We start from the raw sequence: 10,070 nt of genomic DNA, 5'->3' as shown, positions 1-10,070 counted from the left end.
TAAGAAGTTAGAATAGAGGAAGAAGAGAATAAGAAGTGATAATAAACGGAGAGGAGAATGAAGGTAGGGGAGAATAAAGAGAGGACACTAAAAGGAGAGGAGGATAAGAAGTGAGAATAAGGGAAGAGGAGAATAAAGGGAGATGAGAATAAGAGGAGAGGAGGATAAGGGAAGAGGAGAATAATAAGTGAGAGTAAAGGGAGAGGAGAATAAGAAGTTAGAATAAAGGGAGAGGAGAATAAAAGGTAGGGGAGAATAAAAGTGAGCATAAAGAGAGGACACTAAAGGGAAAGGAGGATAAGAAGTGAGAATAAAGGAAGAGGAGAATGAAGGTAGGGGAGAATAAAGAGAGGACACTAAAAGGAGAGGAGGATAAGAAGTGAGAATAAGGGAAGAGGAGAATAAAGGGAGATGAGAATAAGAGGAGAGGAGGATAAGGGAAGAGGAGAATAATAAGTGAGAGTAAAGGGAGAGGAGAATAAGAAGTTAGAATAAAGGGAGAGGAGAATAAAAGGTAGGGGAGAATAAAAGTGAGCATAAAGAGAGGACACTAAAGGGAAAGGAGGATAAGAAGTGAGAATAAAGGAAGAGGAGAATGAAGGTAGGGGAGAATAAAGAGAGGACACTAAAAGGAGAGGAGGATAAGAAGTGAGAATAAGGGAAGAGGAGAATAAAGGGAGATGAGAATAAGAGGAGAGGAGGATAAGGGAAGAGGAGAATAATAAGTGAGAGTAAAGGGAGAGGAGAATAAGAAGTTAGAATAAAGGGAGAGGAGAATAAAAGGTAGGGGAGAATAAAAGTGAGCATAAAGAGAGGACACTAAAGGGAAAGGAGGATAAGAAGTGAGAATAAAGGAAGAGGAGAATGAAGGTAGGAGAGAATAAAAGTGAAAATAAAGAGAGGACACCTAAAGGGAGAGGAGAATAAGAAGTTATAATAAAGGGAGAGGAGAATAAGAAGTGAGAATAAAGGGAGAGGAGAATAATAAGTGAGAATAAAGGAACGGAAGAATAAGTGAAAACGTGATATATTAAAGGACTGATATTACGAACAACTACAAACTTTATTTGTGTTATTGTTATTATTATTATTATTGTTGTTGTTGTTGTTGCTGTATTAGGTAAGCTACAATCCTAGTTGTAAAAGCAGGATGCTGTAAGTCCAAGGGCTCCAACAGGGAAAAAATAGTCCAGTAAGGAAAGGAAACAAGAAAATAAAATAGTGTGCCTGAGTGTACCCTCAAGCGGAAGAACTCTTAACGAGATGCTCACCATAGCTAAAGAATCTCTTCTACCCTTACCAAGTGGAACTAGCTACTGAACGCTTTATGCGATTTACTATGATCATTATTAAAGACCAGACTGTGACCCTAATTATGTATTTTATTTGTCTCTTCTTTCGTAATTAGGATCACATTTTGGTCTTTAATGATGATCATAGTAAATCGTATAAATCGTTCAGTAGCTAGTTCCACTTGGTAAGGGTGGAAGAGATTCTTTAGCTATGGTGAGCATCTCATATGGTCTAGGGGTTAGAGTTCTTTTGCTTGAGGGTACACTCAGGCACACTATTTAGTTTTCTTGTTTCCTTTCCTTACTGGACTATTTTCCCTGATTGAAAAGAAGAGGAATTAAGTTTCACGTAGTCAAGAGCCAAACTTAGATATTTCGATTTATTAAAGATTCTAACGAACATTTAAAGGTTTAAATTTAAGTTTAAAGGCCACTCATGAATGGCAGAGACAAAGGACAGTGACATGGCCCTATCAAGCCAGACAATGCCATAGAGACTGACCAAATATACATATGATCAGCACACAAGCCACCTCTCCACCCAAGCTACGACCAAGGAGTGCTGGGCAATGGTTGCTGATGACTCAGCAGATAGACCTATAGGCTCCCCAAAAGCCCCCCTCCTTAGCTCACTAGGATCGTGAGGTTGCAGCGACCAAAGAAACTAAAGACGTTACCACGTCAGACAATACTACCCTGATTATTATTATTATTATTATCATTATTATTAGCCAAGCTACAACCCTAGTTGCTATACGCCCAAGGGCTCCAATAAGGAAAAATAGCCCAGTGAGGAAAGGAAATAAGCAAATTAATAAATGAGGAGAGCAAATTAACAATAAATCATTCTAAAAACAGTAACAGCGTCAAAACAGATATGTCATATATAAACTATGAAAAGACTTATGTCAGCCTGTTCAACATAAAAACATTTGTTGCAACTCAAAACTTTTGTTAAATTCTACTGAGATATAGATTTTAATATATCACATGTTTTTTATCCAAAAATTTAAGCATCTGGAATTAATATTTATTAAACCAAAAAAATAAAATGTTTTTAATATGACTTTTAACAAACGTAGTCATATCCTTCTATGTCATCAGGATTCAAACACGATCTCATATATTTAAGGCCACAACGTCAACCCATCTTTGTTATCTTCTGCACTAGGGGAGGAGTCCTCCAGGGTGTTACTGCGCATGCCCAGTTCCCGACAGTCCACGAAGCTCAAGGTTAGGTCACTTGATGAGTTAGTGTCCCGGAAGAGGTTAACTGAAGCTTTGTTATATCAAAGGTTATCTCCGTTCACGCGAATCCAAACGCATAAAATACGTGAATATCTTCACTTTAATTTTATGTAAATTTAAATACAAATGCTAATACAACTGACGTGGGCAATAAAGAAGACAGAAGAGAAGAAGATGAATGTGGCAGAGGTGAGAATGTTGAGATGGATGTGTTGGGTGACAAGAAGAGAGAAGATACGGAATGAGGTAATTAAGGGTACCACAGGAGCTAGAAAACTACCAGATAAGATCCAAAAAAGTAGACTGAGGTGGCACGGTCATGTCATGAGAATAGATGAACAGTATATTGGGAGGAGAGTAATGGAAATGGAGGTACGGGGAACGAGGAGGAGAGGGAGACCAAAGAGAAGGTGGGTGCACTGTATCAAGGATGACCTTCGATCAAAGGGATTAACCGGTGATGAAGTGTGGGACAGAGGTAGATGGAGAAAGCTGACCAGAAACATCGACCCCACATAGAAGTGGGAAAAAGATGTAGACAAAGAAGAAGATAATACAACTATGAATTATTGTATAGCAAAAGTCAGTAGGAAGTAATGAAATATTTTAGTGTTTATAGTTTTCTTGCATTTTAATACAACTTCTTCAGGGTACAATACATATATGTATTGTGCCCTAAAGAAGTGTGTATTAAAATACACGAAAGAGCTAGGTACTAAAACATTTCTTTACTTCCCACTGGTATAATGATTAAAATAACTATGATTATTAAAACTATTAAAATTGTTATTACCAAAATAATTATTAAAATTGAAAATATTATTATAAAAATTTAAAACCATTAGTAATAAAATTATCAAGAGTTTTAAAATTATTATCATTAAATTCATGAAAATTATCGTTATTAAAATCATTATTGTTAAAATTATAATTATTATAATTATTGTCATTAGATTCATGAAATTATTATCAAAATTATTATTATTATTATTATTATTATTATTATTATTATTATTATTATTATTATGATTTCTATTTTTATTTTTCGTTATCAAAAATACAATATTTTGTTATATATATTAAGTCACGTAATTCTCGTAACAGTAAAGCACCATGAATTACTGTATTTGTTTGTTTACCACCAAATACCATTAGCCTATAGACGCTATGACGATCTTTTAAGAAAACTCTTAAGTGTCAACATGTACAAGACTTTGTGATCCCATACCACCTCCCCAAAAGTCAAGCTCAATAATAATAATAATAATAATAATAATAATAATAATAATAATAATAATAATAATAATAATAATAATAATAAAAACAAATGATAATAAAGTAATAATAATAATAATGATAATAATAAAAATAAAATACTAATAAAAATAATAAAAATAAAAATAATAATAATAATAATAATAATAATAATAATAAAAATAATAGTAGTAGTAGTAGTAGGTTCAGTTGCACTGCTCTTATACTCTTATTGAGAAGACGGAGTATAAGATCAATGCAACTGAGGCAGCCATTATTTTCAACAAAACTTGCCTTAAAGAGGGTCTACTACCCAAATAATAATAATAATAATAATGATAATAATAATAATAATAATAATAATAATAATAATAATAATAATAATAATAATAATAACAATGATAATAATAATAATAGTAGATTATAATAATAATAATAATAATAATAATAATAATAATAATTATTATTATTATTATTATTAGCTAAAATATAATCCTAATTGGAAAAGCATAATGCTGTAAGCCCAAGGGCTCCAACAGGGAAAAATAGCCCAGTGAGGAAAGGAAACAAGAAACTAAAGTAAAGTGGCTGACATTTGAAACGCGATAGTTTGAATGATAATAAAAGAGATATTAAAAAGACAAACTTTTTTAGTTTATCTCTAAAAGCAGATTTGCACTGACTCGCAGGGATGCCCTTTTAGTTCGTAAAAGTTTATTAATAACTGATTGATCGGAAGCATTTTTGTCCGAATACCACCATTGTTTTCAAGTGAGATACTACCGCTAGGGAGTTGTGGGTCATTTGACTGGTCAGACAGTACTACATTGGATCCTTCTCTCTGGTTACGGTTCATTTTTCCTTTGCCTACCTATACACCGAATAGTCTGGCCTATTCTTTACATAAATCTCCTCGTTCCTCATACACCTGACAACACCAAACAATTTTTCTTCACCCAAGAGGTTACTGCACTGTTATTGTTCAGTGGACACTTTCCTCTTGGTAGGGGTAGAAGAGTCTCTTTAGCTATGGTAAGAAGCTCTTCGTGGAGAAAGACACTCCAAAATCAAACCATTGTTCTCTAGTCTTGGGTAGTGCCATAGCCTCTGTACTATGGTCTTTCACCGTATTGGGTTAGAGTTCTGTAGCTTGAGGGTACACTCAGGCACACTATTCTATCTGATTTTTCTTCCTCTTGTTTTGTTAAAGCTTTTATAGTTTATATAGATGTTTATTTTAATGTTGTTAGTCCTTAAAATATCTTATGTTTTCCTTGTTTTCTTTCCTCACTGGGCTATTTTCCCTATTGGAGCCCCTGGGCTTATAGCATCTTGCTTTTTTCGCTAGGGTTGTAGCTTAGCAATTAATATAAATAATAATAATAATAATAATAATAATAATAATAATAATAATAATAACCTAAATTTCTCCCTCCGATATCGGCGACACCTGCGAGTCGGTTCAAATCTGTTTCAGTAAAAAAAAAATTGACTTTTGAATCCTGCTAGAGACCTTGATCAGTGGTAGCCGGTTTGTGGCTACGTCTTGTAATATCATTTTGTTACACAGCCATTTCTACGGGATTAGCATTAAAAGCCACCTACGCAAAATTTATTTATTCCGCTCATTTTTTTTAATAAGTCCTTTCTACAGAGCTAGGAAGTCTGGCAGTACGAGAAAAAAAAAAAAAAAACTACTTTTAATCGGTTGTCGTGGCCTGATTGGCAACGTCTCTGCTTGGAGTTCGCCAGTCGGGGGTTCAAGTCCCGCTCAGACTCGTTAGTGCCATTAGTGTCTGCAACCTTACAATCCTTGTGCAGCTAAGGTTGGGTGGGGGGTTTCGGGGAGCCTATGGGTTTATCTGCTGAGTCATCAGCAGCCATTGCCTAGCCCACTGTCAGCTTGGGTGGAAAGGAGGCTTGTGCGTTGATCATATGATATGTGGTCCGTCTCTAGGGCATTGTCCTGCTTGATAGGGCAATACCATTGTCCATTGCCTCTGCCATTCATGAGTGGACTTAAAACCTTTAAACCTTTAAATCCTCCGAAAAAAATTTACTGTTCTCAGCCGTATTTCAGTAAAATACAGGTGACCGTAATTTTTACCCTACTTTGTTATTCTCCATTACTGGTTGGTGGCCGTAATGAGACTCATTAACGTCAATATATCCTTTTTTTTTTTAAACGGTAAATGCTTGGCAACATTTATTCCAAGATTTTTCCTTTAATTTTACGGGAAATTTTCAAGTCTAACATTTGAAAATATATTTCAGAAGATTGGCTGTGTACTGATTAGGAAGATCGTTTGGCAAAGGGAATAGGCCACTCATCCATTCATGATTTTACTTAACCAATCCCTGAGAGAGGGGAAGACATTAAAACGAGACAAGGCAACTGTGTCCATAAAAAAGCATTCTTCGTTATCCCTGGAAATCAGAAAGTGGTTAAAGTGTCGCAAGGCGTTGCTCAAGATGCTTCTTGTCGTATGCTCATTCTTGGTTTGGTTTTTATGCTTTATTGCGATGCTTAAATTCCCCCCTGGGTTCCGGTATGCGAGGACACAGTTTCCCCAACGACTGAGGAAATATACTTTCGGGATAAAATGGGATTTCTGGGGGGAATTCTTGAGGGGATATTACTATTACTATTACTTTTACTATTACTATTACTATTGCTATTATCATTATCATTATTATTATTATTATTATTATTATTATTATTATTATTATTATTATTATTACTTCTATTTTCATTTTTGTTATTGTTATTGTTAATGTTATTGTTATTATCATTATTATTACTTGCTAATCTACAACCCTAGTTGGAAAAGCATCATGCTATAAGCTCCAGGGCTCCAACAGGGATAATAGCCTAGCGAGGAAAGTAAATAAAGAAAACTACAAGAAAAGTTTAAGAACAATAATAACATTAAAATAAATCTTTCATATATAAACTGTAATAACTTGAAAATAACAAAAGGATAGAAATTTCAAAATAAATAGTGGAAGAGAAATAAAATAGAACAGTGTGCCCGAGTGTACCCTTAAGCAAGAGATCTCTAACCCAAGACAGTGGAAGACCATGGTACAGAGGCTATACTAATTGCTATACCTTAAAAAGACAGTTAATTCAATTATTTTCTTGAATGTAATGTAATTTACGATAATATATTTGATCTATGAAAACTTGTAGATATGAGGAAAATATCCATTAAAAGCTACCAAACCTAATATTTGTAGTAAATTGGTATTTTAAAGAAACAATTAGATTTCCGTCATCTCTTACCTTAGTTGCAAGTGCTAATACTTTTTTAAGTAGGTAACATCAGTTTAAATTTAATAGTTTTTTTTATAGTTATATTTCTATAATTATATTTACTTTATCTTGTTTGATTTCCTATTTAATCTCACTGTCTTTTCCGGTCTTTGGTTTGCAGGATTTTGCAATAATAATAATAATAATAATAATAATAATAATGATAATAATAATAATAATAATAATAAGGATAAGGATAAGGATAAGGATAAGGATAATGATAATGATAATGATAATGATAATGTTAATGCTAATAATGATAATACTGATAATAATAATAATTATAACAACAACAACAACAATAATAATAATAATAATAATAATAATAATAATAATAATAATAACACCAACAACATCAAGTGTAGTCTTATAATTCCAGATGTTTACAGAAACCGAAATAGAATGCAACCATAAACTGGATCCTTAATTAGAAGGACCTTGGCATTTATCCTTCGAGTGTCAAAAGGGCACATCCTTGATCTAGGACAAGGTACCGAATCTCAAAATATGTAGTTATGCATACCTGGAGAGAGAGAGAGAGAGAGAGAGAGAGAGAGAGAGAGAGAGAGAGAGAGAGAGAGAGAGAGCTGTGTTTTGGATAAAATCAAACTTGACATTACGTATAATGAGAGAGAGAGAGAGAGAGAGAGAGAGAGAGAGAGAGAGAGAGAGAGAGAGAGAGAGAGAGAGCTTTTACTGGATAATATAAAAACTTGAAATCACGTAGAGAGAGAGAGAGAGAGAGAGAAAGAGAAAGAGAGAGAGAGAGAGAGAGAGAGAGAGAGAGAGAGAGAGAGAGAAGAGAGAGAGAGAGAGAGAGAGAGAGAGAGAGAGAGAGAGCCTTATTGCCTTATTGCCTTATTTCTTGTTTGGGTTCCCCCAGGTCCCTCAGTGTGAGGCACCTCGTATATCCACCAGAGAGTTGCTAATGCATCTTCCGGTGTATTTTGCATCTTCCAGTCTTGGATGGTCTGGGATGCATCTTAGAGAGAGAGAGAGAGAGAGAGAGAGAGAGAGAGAGAGAGAGAGAGAGAGAGAGAGAGAGAGAGCTCTTAACACATGTGAGACACGGGCTCTTGCGTTGTATTTTTCATCATTGATTTTTAAATTATACATTATTGCTATGAAAGTCATATATGAAATTTGAACATCTGAAATTAAAGAGAAAGTGTTGGATCATAAAGAGGTTATTAATAGCAATGAAAAATATTACGACAAGATGGTCGGTCTCATGGGTTTCTTGTGTTTGCTTTGGGGGCCCTCTCTCTTTCTGTTATATGAGAGAGAGAGAGAGAGAGAGAGAGAGAGAGAGAGAGATTTCATCATATAAGTGGCTCCCGGAACATGGTAATTATGTTGATTTGACTTTATGACTGCAGAAATGATTTGAAAAAGAAACGAACGATTTTAGACAACGAAATAAAGAGAAAAATGATGGATGAAAAAGATATCAACTGGTTAAACAAAGGAAATGAGAGAAATAATAAGAGTCAAGTTTAGGAAACATGAAAATATGAAAAATTAGACGGGCACTCAATAGAGAGCATGCCTTCGGCACCACAAGCAGTCTGATTTTGCTCATTGCTCCACTGCGTACTTGTATTTCAATGCATTTTCTTAAAAAACCCAACGGATTTGACTTTAGGTCATATCCCACATTTCCAATAAGTTTAATTGAAATTGGTTCGGTAGTTTTTGCGTAATATTGTTCAAAATCAAAAAAATTAACTGGACATATTTGCCATTTATTTAACATCGCGATTATTTTCAAAGTAGTACCCAACATGACTACAGAGTTTGGTCAAAATTTGTATTGTAGATTATATATCAGTATATATCAAGTTTTGTAAGATGTGTATTACTGTATGGACATTTGTCGAGGTAAGACAATGAAACAATATCCAACAGATTTGGGCAGAATATTCGGTAGAATATTGAGAATTAAATGGCAGGACAGAATTAGAAATTAAAACTATAAGATTACTCGAGTGCCATATGTGGATGAGATCATGATGAGGGGTAGATGGAGATGGTTTGGGCATGCTCTTCGTACTCCAAGAGAGATTAGTTCATCAAACATTTACCTGGGCTCCACAAGGCACTAGAAGAGTTGGAAGATCCAGGGCTAAAAGCCTGGGGACTATGAAGCGTGAAGTAGGAGATGACGAATGGAAAAGTATTGATCTAAAAGCTCAAGATAGAGACGGTTGGCGAAATCTAACCGAGGCCCTTTGCGTCAATAGGCGTAGGAGGAGATGATGATGATGATGATGACGAGTTTTTGTGATAAGTTGCTCACAAACAAATAAACAAACAAATCGAAGTAAAACAAGGAACGAACTCATAAAAGTTGAATACTGTCTTGGGGTAGAGTTCTCTTGCTTGAGGGTACACTCGGGCACACTATTCTATCTTATTTCTCTTCCTCTTTTTTGTTAAAGTTTTCATAGTTTATTTGTGAAAGATTTGTTGTGGTGGTGTTGCTGTGCTTAAAACATTTTACATTAATAGTTAATTACTTCTCTTGTAATTTCCTTATTTCGTTTCCTCACTGAGCTATTTTTCCTGTTGGAGCCCTTGGGCTTATAGCATCCTGCTTTTCCAACTAGAGTTGTAGCTTAGCAAGTAATAATAATAATAATAATAATAATAATAATAATAATAATAATGTGAGTTTCTTAACTCAAAGACATGAGTTTTACTGAGACTTCCCGCAGTGTAACAGCGCTGACCACTTCGATGAGCCATCCTTGAAATATCATGCTACTGTACTGGCTACTGTATTGGCTGTGATCTGAAGGCCGATGGAACGCTAGTTTTGTTCCTCTTCTGCTAATCGTATAAATTCTCGCTCTTCATAATTCCCAACAATATTTGTTACTTCATTTGCAACGCTTAAGATTACTAACTAGTCATTTGATCTATTTATTTTGTTTTAATGCCAACGATGGATAATAAGG

The 10,070-nt window shown here is 34.5% G+C and overlaps 1 pseudogene; it reads left to right on the top strand.

Annotated features, from left to right (window-relative positions):
- The first annotated feature begins 2,666 nt into the window (after window positions 1–2,666).
- LOC137615533 (uncharacterized PE-PGRS family protein PE_PGRS34-like) overlaps window positions 2,667–10,070 on the top strand; it is a 32,325-nt pseudogene continuing 24,921 nt past the window's right edge.

Source organism: Palaemon carinicauda, chromosome 21 (assembly GCF_036898095.1).
Source record: "Palaemon carinicauda isolate YSFRI2023 chromosome 21, ASM3689809v2, whole genome shotgun sequence".
Classification (NCBI taxonomy): domain Eukaryota; kingdom Metazoa; phylum Arthropoda; class Malacostraca; order Decapoda; family Palaemonidae; genus Palaemon; species Palaemon carinicauda.
Note: the sequence above shows the minus strand (reverse complement) of the source record. Positions and strands in the feature narration are given on the sequence as shown.